We start from the raw sequence: 12,846 nt of genomic DNA, 5'->3' as shown, positions 1-12,846 counted from the left end.
TGCTCCAAAACGTCGTTTTTTATTAGAACAGACGTTTGTTTTTCACATTTTTATCAAGACCGTCGTGTTTGTAATCTTGAACCAATATTTTTTGTACTGATTGTTTTGTAGTCAAAACCTATATAATGAAAGTGAAGAAACCACATTACAATATATTACAAAATTGATGTCATACACTGCCAATTACATAAGCATCATTCAATCCATATATCTTCACACCCATCTCAAATATTTTGACTCCCAAACTCACCCACCAGTTCATCAAATGTGTCAACATTTGGCATCCCTCTAGTAAATGGCTCACACTCAATTCTCACATTACCTAAGACATCATCACCAATAACATCATTATATTCTCTATTAGGAATTGATAACACTACCGACCAACCACGATGCATCGGGTCGTCAACAAAAAATACTTGTTTGACTTGAGAAGCCAAAACAAATTGGTCATTCCTATGTCCAATTTTACTCAAATCTACAAAGGTAAATCCAAGTTCGTCGACTACAAGACCAGAAGTACTATCTATCCAATCACACCTAAAGACTGGGATTGTAAACTTTTGGTAGTCAAGGTCCCAAATTTCTTGAATGACACCATAGAAACCCATATTTGAGAGAATTGGGTTTTTATCCTTGGCACTAGCAACTTGCATGGTATGTGCAAGTAAATAAACTCCACTATTTTGAGTTGTCCGCACATCATCTTATGCTTTGATGTTAAATTTAATACCTTTAATAAGATAGCTCTTATATGATGGCACTGCCATGTTTGGACTAGCTGCTAGCCACCTTAAGTTTTCTGATATGCCATGATTGTCTTCCTCATTAAGTTCACTTTGAACCTGCAAATTAATCATATCTTAATTAAATCTAACATAGAAAGAAGAAAATTAAAAGTCCAATATGTTATTCAACAACATATACCTTGAAGCGTAGCCATTGAATGAAAGTGCTATTGTGTTTATCCTACAACCACTTTGTTCTCTTTCTAAATTTTGGATAAGCAGCCTTGATGTGGATCATATGTTGCCTACATGACACGAAAAATTCAAGCATTACGGTCCCAAACATATAAGATAAACATAAGAAATAATTTAAAATGGAAACTTAAAGAATAAAACTCATACGTACTCGATATAAGGTAGGACTTCCTCCGTATTCTCCAAGACATATAGATGTGCTTGGTTCAACAGGTCCCGATCAACTACGCTCACTATGCAACCTGATAATGGCTTTGAAACTCCCATCTTTTGGCTTGAAGGCACTCCAACTGTACTAACATCAGATAAATGCTCGGTACAAAACTCTACAGCTTCTTCAGCTATATACCGCTCAGCAATGCAACCTTCGGGACGAGTACGATTCTGAAGCACTTTCATATATCTTTCAAACAGATACATCCATCTAAAATATATTGGCCCACATAGACGAACTTCTCTTATAAGATGTACTACTAGATGAACCATGATATCAAAGAATGAAAGGGAAAAATACTTCTCAAGCAAACACAAAGTAACTACTACATCTTCTTCCAACTTATCTAGCTTGGAAACATCAACCATCTTTGCACATATAGCATTGAAGAAGAAGCACAAACGAGTTATTGCATACATTGCAGGCTTCTCCAAAACAGAACGAATTGCCACAAGGAGCAATTGTTGCATTAAGGTATGGCAATCATGTGATTTAAGGCCAAGAAGTCTTGAATCTTGTAAAGATACAAGATTTTTTATATTTGAAGAATAACCTTTAGGGACCTTCATTCCATAGAAAGAATTGCAAACCTCTCTCTTCTATGCTCTTGACAAATTCCAAGGCCCGGGAAGCAAACGAGTACGTCTTTCTCCATACTCGGGTTGTAAATCAGTTTTGACCTCCATGTTCAATAAATCTAATCGAGCAGCAGTCCCATCTTTATTTTTTCCAGGGATCTCCAGCAATGTACCAATGATACTATCGCAAACATTCTTCTCAATGTGCATAACATCTAGGACATGCCTCACAGGAAGGTATTTCCAATACTCGAGATCAAAGAATATTGATTTCTTCTTCCGAACAAACTCTGTCACCATCTTCAACCATATGCAGCACTTCTTCTCCGGTTAATGGCTCGGGAGGCATGCCATATTCAGGTTTCCCATTAAAAGCTGCACGTTGCTTCCTATATGGATGATTGATTGGTAACCATTTTCTATGCCCAATGTAACAAATTTTGTGGCCATTTTTCAACCTATGACTAGGTGTACCATCGCCGCATATTGGACAAGCTTTATATCCTTTAACAACACAACCAGATAAGTTTCCATAGGCGGGGAAATCATTAATTGTCCACATTAATGCAGCTCTGAGTGTAAAGTATTCTCCATTATGTGCATCATACACTCCTCTAATCCCATCCCACAAAGATTTTAAATCATCAATCAAAGGCTCCAAGTAGACGTCTATATCATTTCGGGTTGTTTAGGACCGGAAATCAATAAGGTCAACATCATGGACTTTCGTTTCATGCATAGCCATGGAGGGAGATTATATGTAACTAAGATAACTGGCCAGCAACTATATCTGCTACTTAGAGAACTGTGGGGATTGAATCCATCAGATGAAAGAGCCAATCTCAAGTTTCTTGGCTCATTACCAAACTCGGGCCATTTGTCATCAAGAAGTTTCTAAGACGGGGAATCCGCCGAATGAGACATCTGACCGTCAATTGATTTTCTAGCAGCGTGCCAAGTCAAAATCTTAGTTGTCTCATGTGATTGAAACATCATTTTAAACCTTGGAATTGGAGGAAAATACCACACCACCTTCACTGGCACACCCTCTTTCAAGATTGAATCTTTGCCTTCCTTCCACCTTGAGATACCACAAGTAGGACAATTAGTTGAATCTTCATACTCCTTCCTATACAAGATGAAATCATTGGGGCATGCGTGCATTTTCTCATAACTCAGCCCCAGTGCACACAAAGTCTTTTTTGCCTCATACATAGAGACTGGTATTGTATTTCCTTCTGGAAGCAAATCACCTTGAAGTATCAATAATTCTGTAAAACAGACGTCACTCATCCCATGTTTTGCCTTCAAATTATACAACTTCACTAATGCCGATAACTTCGTGTACTTTCTACAACCAGGGTACAATGGTTGATCTCCATCCCCAATCACATTGGCAAACTCATAAGGATTGGATCCAAAATCACCAAAATCATTATCATCCATCTCTATTTCTTCAGACACAAAACTGTACCTACTATGGTCATCATCTTCTTCAACATTTCTACTAGCATTAGTAGTTGCTTCCCAAGGTTCTCCGTGAAATGTCCAATTCTTATAGCTTTGGTCAACTCCATTAAAGTATAAGTGATCCCTTATAATTCCAACCCCAAACAATTTCAAATTCACACATTTAACACATGGACAACGGATATGTGTTGTAGTTAGAAGATTTTCCACAGAAAAGTTCAAAAATGCTTCCACCCCTAACTCATATGCCTTCGATTTTCTATCCGAGTGCATCCATGACTTATCCATCTCCGACACTATACCCTATTATCTATAATAAAGTGAACAAGCAATGACCATCACTATAGTAGATTATATAAAGTTTTAATAACAAGTAATATATTATACAAACGACAGTTTTTAAACAAAAACAGACGTATTTTCAGCAAACGTCGTCTAATTCTAACCACGACGGTAGTTAAAGAACATCGTCGTGTATAAGAATTACAGACGACGGTTTATGAAAAAACCGTCGTCGTATGCCTAAAAACGCGTCGAGATCCCAGTTTATTTTCAAGAACCTAAAACCCTATTAAGAACACAACATATACATTAATTTTTATGTTGGGTATTAAGAACACATATACTAAGCATGAAACCAACATATACTAAGCATGAAAACAATAAATCCAATCCCGATTCAACATAACAGAGAGTGATTAAAAGATCCGACAAAATTAAATCCATTCCCGATTCAACATAACAGAGAGTGATCATAAAAACATTAAACAGAAAATCCATGAACTCATACCTCCAACAACATTATTAAAAGATCGCAAAACATATATCTAAAACCCTTTAACAAAACAACCTAATATCATTCAATGAATTTACAAGGGGAAGATAAGGGTTTGTACTTACAGGTAGGCAGAGCTCACAAATTATGGCCTACTTGGATTTGACGGAGCCTGGAGAGCCCAACTTTGAATTAGAGTTGAAGTGAGAGAGCGAAATGTTATGTTGCGCGAAATCTGAAAATTTTAGGGTTCAAGGTTACAAGTATAAGACTTAGAGCAAAATCTGAAAATTTTAGGTCGCGCAAAATTTTTTAGAAAGCGCGCTCTTTAAAACATCGACGGAAAAAACAACCGTCGTTAAAATTTCACTTTAAAAATGACGCTTATTACATTAAAGACGTCGTGGTAAAACTATGTACGACGTAAAATCAAACATCCGTCGTCAAAACTAAGATAAACCATGGCGAAAGTTTTACCAAAACCAACGTAAATTCATTATTCCACGACTCAAACACTGAACGTAACGCCGTTTATTTTAAAGAAACCACGTCGTCTGTTGAACCAATAGGGTCGTCTGTTGAATCGATGACGTTGTTATTCGTGTACAATGTCATTTTAAAGGAACATAAACACCGTCGTCAAAAAAATAAACATCGACTGAAAACATAAATACCGTCGTTAAAAAATAATACCCTAAACCCTAAATTATATATTTCTAAAATATAATTTTATAAAAAGGTTTATGGTTTTACCGCCTAATATATAACAAACATAAACCCTAAACCCCAAAAATTATCCTTTAACCCTAAACCCTAAACCATCAAACTATAAGTGATGTTATGAGTCATTAAAACAATTTTGTTTTGGGTGGTCATTTTAAATTTGTATTACTCAAACTGCATTTTTTTAAGCTTTAGGGGGAAGAAAATATATCAATGACTTCATAGGAGTTGACGTTGCATTTTTTGGATTTATTTTGAATATTTTGAATTAAAAATAATAAAATATTCTTATAAACAACAACAAACCACGTCGGCGTTAAGAAATTAAAGACGTTGTAAATCATAATAAACGACTCACTTGTAAAAAGACACCGTCGTTAAAAAGTAATACCCTAAACCCTAAACCCTAAATTATATATTTTTAAAATACAATTTTATAAAAGGGTTTATGGTTTTACAGCCTAATATATAACAAACGTAAACCGTAAACCCCAAAAATTATCCTTTAACCCTAAACCCTAATAAATAACAACCCTAAACCCTAAACCATCAAACTATAAGTGATGTTATGACTCATCAAAACAATTTTTTTTTGGGTGGTCATTTTAAATTTGTATTACTCAAACTGAATTTTTTTAAGCTTTAGGGGGAAGAAAATATATCAATGACTTCATAGGAGTTGACGTTGCAATTTTTTGATCTATTTTAAATTTATTACGAATATTTTGAATGAAATAGAATAAAATATTCCTACAAACACAACAAACCACGTTGGCTTTAAGCAAGTAACGACGTTGTAAATTTAATAAACGACATACTTGTTAAAAGGACGTCGTTTAAAAGCGAAACCATGGCGAAATTTTCACTCAAACGACGTCGCATCGACGTATAAACGGTATGTCACGACTTAAACTAAAAAGGTGTCGCCGTGTAATTTAATTACCACGTCATCTAAATATCCTTTTACGTCGGATTTGTTTCAAACGATGACGTTGTTTCCAACTCCATAAGACGACGGTTTTTGACATAATTATGTCGTTGGAAAGTTATTACACGTCGGTTACGCAATTATTATTATTATTTTTTAAATTAAGAAAACCTCAACAAATTTTCAGGAAAAAAAAGGATGTATATTATAGACAAAATTGGTACATTATATATTATAGACAAAATTTGTACATTATATATTATAGACAAAATTTGTACATTATATAAAAATATCAAGTGTTCTAAAAATCCTCTACTCCATATGAAGGCAAACAAACTCTACCTATTCATTCCTGACTTCATCAATGGTTGCCTGGGGGTATGGTGCTTGCTCTTTTCCCTTGGCACACTGCAATCCATAAACAATGATTATTAAGCTTTATAAATAAACAGAAATTCAATCACAGACGACGCTATTTTTCATAACCGACGTAGTATATCAATGCAACAACGGTAATTTTAAAGGACCGTCATTGATAATACAAACTCCAGGGAAGGATCCATGACATAATACCCGTGATTCGACACGCTTGGTTGCTTTGGTGTGCTGGCGAGTTTTCCAAATGGGTGCTTTACGGCCTTGTCTGCCTATGTGGGAATTATACATTTTATAGCACTCGCTCGACATGTTTTTGGCCTCCTCATCAACCACACGATTTCTGGGCAGAGGATACAGAAAATAGACGGTTTCCTTCTTTGCTCTCACAATCAGTAAGACCCAATGACAGCTGCACAAAATTAACATAAAACAAAGATATATAAAAAAGTCAGCACAAGAAAACACACGACGGTTATTTATAAAAACACGACGTATTATATAGTTTCACACGACGCAATAACATAGCAAACGACGTCATTATAAATTTATCACGACGGTAATTAACTAACGACGTGGTTAGAAGTTCCAAACGACACCATAAATAAACCACCGACGTGGTTAGAAGTTTCAAATAAAATCCTATTAAGGAGACTAACCCTAGATTATAAGGCATCATGAAAATCTGTTCACCATCTGTCTTCTGAAGTCGACTACCAATCGTGATCTGCAGCTTAGTGACCCAAATGCGTACTAACTTGAGCAGGGTCAATAAAGCCAACCATGTTATTTATAAACACCTAAATATATAAAACAAACATATATAAAAAAGTCAGCACAAGAAAACACACGACGGTTATTTATAAACAAACAACATATTATATAATTTCACACAACGCAATGAGATAGCAATCGATGTTATCATAAATTTATCACGACAGTACTTAACTAACGACGTGGTTAGTAGTTTCAAACGACGCAATAAATAAACCACCGACGTCTTATCCTATAATGATTTTTTTTTTCCAACACAAATTTGAGTGTGAAATAAATATTTGATAAGGACAAACCTCATATATACTACAAGCACAGTAGCCCCAATTTCTGCCATGCCTGCTAACTGTGTAATATCTTCAGCAAGACGAAGGTACTGCGATCTGCACCAAACACCTCCTTCTCCATTGTAAAGGTCATGATCTTCTCCTGAGGCGTTAGTGTCGTTTCCACATAACGACAAAGGGATTGTAAGGAAGATGACACCTCCACCTTTGAATAATCAACTACTTCAATACCTTGTTTAAAGAAATAAAGCAAAATAAAATGACGTGGTAATTCAATAAACACGACAGTTTAAAGAAAACAACGTCGTCTGATAATAATTTAAACGACGGTAACAAAACACCGTCGTGGTGAATAATTTATTACGACGGTTTAAAGAAAATATCGACGTCTGAAATTTGAAAAACAAATAAAAAAGGCAAAGTTATGAGAATATACCTTTTCATAATGCTTTTCTTCATCTTGTTTTTCTTCTTTATTCTCTTCATCTTGTTTTTCTTCTTTCTTCTCTTCATCTTGATTTTCTAAATCCCTACATTTCTGTTTTAAGTAATAAAGAAATATATATATATATATAAGATAGATTGTACAGAAAGTAAAAAAATTAAATCAAAACGTCGTGGTAAGGCATAACATAAGACGGTATGTAAGAATTATGGACGTCTTAAAATTATTAAACGATGGTAAATAATAAACGTCGTGGGGATTTATCTATTACGTCGGTAAGGACTAAAACCGTCGTCTAAATCACAACAAAAGTTTTCAAAAATGACGACGTCTAATGGCGTGTAAAACAAGTAAACTAAATACGACGTGGTATTGAAATACAAACGACGGTTCATAATAACGACGTCTAATAGCTTTAAAAAAAAACAGAGAATTCAAAGTTCAGATATGTTACCATTTCTTCCTGCTTTTCCCCATTTTTGGCAGTATCATTCTCAAAATGTAGGGATCTCACATCAGCCCCAGAGCAGATTGCTTTGTCAGACATTGGATTTTTAGGACTTTGGTTTTGACAGGGGCTAGTTTTCAGTTTAAGCATGCTTGGATCAAAATTGGGGATGTGTTGGGAAAGTTGACTCAGTAAATGTTCCCACTCAGCCTCTACCAATTGCTTGGTTCTAGCCTCCATCCTTAAAGTCTCTTCCCTTGACCTAGCTTCCATCTTCTTAGTCTCTTCTTGAAGGACAAGTCTTACACTTTCCTTTAATTGATCGGCAAACTTTACCCTCTGTTGTTTGGGTAAATTGAAGTATTGCCTAGGGCAAATCCCAGCACCTACCCTTCTTACTCCCCCTGGATGCTCGGGACCCAAAGCCATGGTCAACAAATCATTGCTGCCAAATACACTGAGACTGCCTTCCGAGACTTGTTTGTGCAATTCATCCTAAAACAAAGATATATAAAAAAGTCAGCACAAGAAAAAACACGACGGTTATTTATACACAAACGACGTATTATATAATTTCACATGACGCAATAAGATAGAAATCGACGTTATCATAAATTTATCACGACGGTACTTAACTAACGACATGGTTAGTAGTTTCAAACGACGCAATAAATAAACCACTGACGTCTTATGCTATAATTACATAAAACAGAGTAGCGTTTCCCAATTCAGACCTGTAACTACGTTTTTTAAAACATCCCGACGTGGTAATATCATTCACACAAGGCAAAATATAACATAAGATGTAATAAGAATTATCAGGGCAATACACAGTTTAATAAAAATTTAAAACAGAGTGAGTAGGCTTACAATTAATTTTGCTTTCTCTGCCACCTTTGGGTCCGGAATGTTACCATGTTTGTCTTGTCTAGCTTTCTGCCATAAGGTAGATTGATCAATTTCTACCCCGGGCATGGTTTCCTCCACTTGATCCTCCAAACCAGCATATCCTTTTCGAGACAATCGATGATTGTACTCAAGTTTCTCCCTAATCTGTGAATGTTGAGAATGCACAGACACAAATTCTTGGGATAACCTTGAAGCTACAAAGGCATTCTATTCTGCTTTCTCTATGAATTTATATAGTTTAGGGGGTTGGCTTAATTTCTCCCTCTCCTTGATGTATGGAAGGATATAATGCCTCGTTAGTGTAGACTTGAAATCCTTCCATTTCTTGGCAGCAGAAGATAACACCAGGTTCTTACCCCCTTGACCTACCACAAAAGTCATGTCAATGGCTTCCCAAATCTGCTTCTTTATATCCTTGGGGATTTCAGCCCATTTCTTGTCCACAAGTGGGACTCTGGAGCATGCCAACACACCAATGTAGGACTGCATCTCAGTATGTGTAGGGCCACATCCTTTCCCCCTTTTATTGTACTCAACAACTGGCTTGATTTTATGATATTTTCTCTTCACAACACAAGGCATTATGCTTATACCTCGACCTGACTTTGAATCCTCAAAAATTGTTGTCGTGCTAGCTGGTTCTGTCTCAGTAGATGAAACAAACTTCATCTTCTTCAAGGACTTGTCTTGATGAGTTACCATTCCAAGCTCCTTACCTCCATTTTTTTTCGAGCCAGAGTCCTTACTTTGGTCTTGAGAAACCATGGTTACACACAAATCAAACCTGCAAGTGAAAATATTTCAGGAAAAAATTAAGAACACAAACGACGATTATTTATAAAACACGACGTATGATAAGATTTTACACGACGCAATAACATAACATCATACGTAATAAATGTTTAAAACGATGGTACTTAAACAACGACGAAACAATATAAAAGAAGACATAATAAGAACTTATTACGGCGATATTTACATTCCGTCGTGATATTTAAATTCAAAGGACGTTAATATTAATATAACGTCGTGGTATTAACATTCACACGACGTGAATAATAAGATACCATCGTCTATATAAGATTCCAAACCCTTCTTTCTTTGTTTTTGTATGTTATCAAATTAGGAAAACCAAAAACCATGGTTCAGAGAAATCAAACCTGCAATCAAACATTCACAGACAAAGAAAGAAGGGTTTGGAATTTTATATAGACGACGGTATCTTAATATAACGTCATGGTATTAACATTCCCACGACGTGAATAATAAGATACCATCGTCTATATAAGATTCCAAACCCTTCTTTCTTTGTCTTTGTATTTTATCAAATTAGGAAAAACAAAAACCATGGTTCAGAGAAATCAAACCTAAAATCAAACAAGCAAATAAAAACAACGGTCATTTTAAAAACAACTTAGATCAATTTTAAGACGACGCTAGGATGACTGACGAACCGTCGTGGTCTACATATTTAACCACGTAAATAAGAAGCTACCGTCGTCTTATTTAGTTAAAGTAGTTGTGTTCAAAGTTGGAAACTTTCCCTCTTTGTCTGTATATTTTATCAAACTTGGAAAGAATTAAAATGATTTTGGCCAGAAAAAAGGTAAAAAGATTTTCAAAACAAAAACCGTATGAGCATGCAAAACAGCAACAAAAATAGTGAGAAATGAAAGCTTACCTTTTGCATGCAATGAAAGCTTTCTCTCGGAGTTTGGTGTTTAAGTTCAGAGACGACGATGAAGACGAGAGGAAGATGATGAGATACACTGACAGTGCTTTGACAAGGAAAAAGAAGAAAAGTTTTCTCTTAGAGATTGACATTTTTTCTCGGGTTTGGAAACAGTGCAAGTGTAAGTCAGGTAGACGAAAAGTTGAATATATACACAAACCGTTTCATAAAAATAAGACGGCGGTTTACAGAGAACGACGATGTATAAATAAAAAACTACGACGGTAATTTGAACTTAGGACGTGGTAAATAAATACGACAGTAGTGTTGTAGGTACCGTCGTAGTAAACTCCAAAATAAAAGTCGATAACTTAATCTCTCGCGTCATGGTACAAGGATTTAACACGTCGTTTTTTTGTAATATACCGACGTGGATTATTTATAATATACGACGTATATTAAGTAATAACCAACGTTGATGTTTACAATTAAACGGCGGTTTGTGTGTAAGGACCGCCGTGGATTTTAAAGATTTATTGTATAAATTTGACGCTTTCTTTCAGTTTCAGTTTCATTTAGGGTTCCAAGTTCTTCTGGAGGCTCGTCTTCCTTTCTCACAGACACTCTCTCTCACATCTCAAAGACAATAATTTGGATGTCTTTCTCAAAGAGAAATGGAGCTTACTCTCCAACAAATCTATGTCCACAAGAAAAAGCTTGTCATCTAGCTTTCTCACTTTCATGATCAAGCCTGATAGGAGACTTAGTGCTTCTGAATGCTCCTTGCTTTCCATCAAAAGAGATGCAAGCCTGGCCTCCACTTGCTATCGAAGGAAAGTTGAAGATCAGATGTGCCTGGTACTTTAGCTACTACATCAATAATACTACGTACAATTTTTGCAGTTTTTGCAGTTAAAGAAAGGCCTCAACTGGGTGAGAAGGTTACGAAGATCCTCTGCTCGATTTTCTTGTCTAAGAAGATCCGTCAGATTTGTGATAGCCTGTTCCTTTATCCGTAGAGCTTCAGAAGAAGAAGATGGGTTTTCCAGAATGCGATAAAGAATAGAAATGGCTTCAGATGGCCTCTAAAGCATGAGCAATTGAATTAGTAGTTGCTGGGAGATATGATGAAGACATTGTCAATGCTTTGAACTATCCAAGTCCTGCAGAAAGAACGTACCAAACTATTAAACATTGTCAATGCTTTGAACATACCAAACTATTAAAATCAAATAATAAAATTGAAACAACGACGGTTTTTTGTTCTACCGTCGTCTTTTTTTGGTCGTCTTTTTTGTCGTCGTAGTATATTAAAGTAAGATGGCGGTAGGTTTATAATTACCGACGTAGATTATTTTCGTTAAACGTCGTTAAGTGTAATATAACCGACGTGGATTTTATTTTTTAATTATAAATAGAGTTTTTTTCGAGTTCTTTCAGTTTTAGTTTTCAATTACAGTGCATTATAAATAGAGTTTTTTTTCCCGAGGAAATTTAAATGACAGAAATTAAAGTGACGGAAATTAATGTTCTAGAATTTGTAAAGTTTCTTGTTTGGGTGACTGATTTAAATCAAATACGAATATAAAAACAATAACGGTTTTTTGTTCTACCGTCGTCTTTTTTGGTCGTAAGATGGCGGTAGGTTTATAATTTCCGACATCTTTAATTTCTACATCAGTTACTTAATTGATTCTGTCGTTAGTTTTTTGCTCTGAGACTAAGAGGACGCAATATATTTGTTTCGCAACGTGGATTCTTTTTGTTAAACGTCGTTAGGTGTAATATAACCGACGTGGATTTGATTTTTTAATTATAAATAGAGTTTTTTTTCACAAGTTCTTTCAGTTTTAGTTTTCAATTAGGGTTTCAACTTCTTCTTGCCCTTTTCTCTGTCTCACCTCACCTCTTAGGAGGCAATTGTTTGGATGTTGGTGTGTGTGTATGTTTGTGTATCTGATTCACAAACATACACACATCACCAATTTTCAAAAAATTGTCTCTCTGATTGCAAATCTATGGCTGCCGTCGTGAAATTTTAGGAGGCAATTGTTTGGATGTTGATGTGTGTGTGCGTTTGTGTAGATACACAAACGCACACACATCATCAACTTCCAAAAAATTGTCTCTCTGATGGCAAATCTGAGGCTGCCGTCATCAAATAATTTTAGAGGCAATTTTTTGGATGTTAATGTGTATGTGCGTTTGTGTATCTCAAAGACACAAATACACATACATCATTAACCTCTAAAATATTGTCTTTCT

The 12,846-nt window shown here is 35.5% G+C and overlaps 1 pseudogene; it reads right to left on the bottom strand.

Annotated features, from left to right (window-relative positions):
• Positions 1 to 11,195: 11,195 nt before the first annotated feature.
• On the bottom strand, positions 11,196 to 11,739 carry LOC148920565 (26S proteasome non-ATPase regulatory subunit 11 homolog pseudogene; annotated as a pseudogene).
• Positions 11,740 to 12,846: the final 1,107 nt, after the last annotated feature.

The sequence above is a fragment of the Prunus mume genome, linkage group LG2, assembly GCF_029339155.1.
Source record: "Prunus mume cultivar Tortuosa linkage group LG2, ASM2933915v1, whole genome shotgun sequence".
Taxonomy (NCBI): Eukaryota; Viridiplantae; Streptophyta; class Magnoliopsida; order Rosales; family Rosaceae; genus Prunus; species Prunus mume.
The sequence above is the reverse complement of the archived record's forward strand: the minus strand, read 5'-3'. Positions and strand labels throughout refer to the sequence as shown.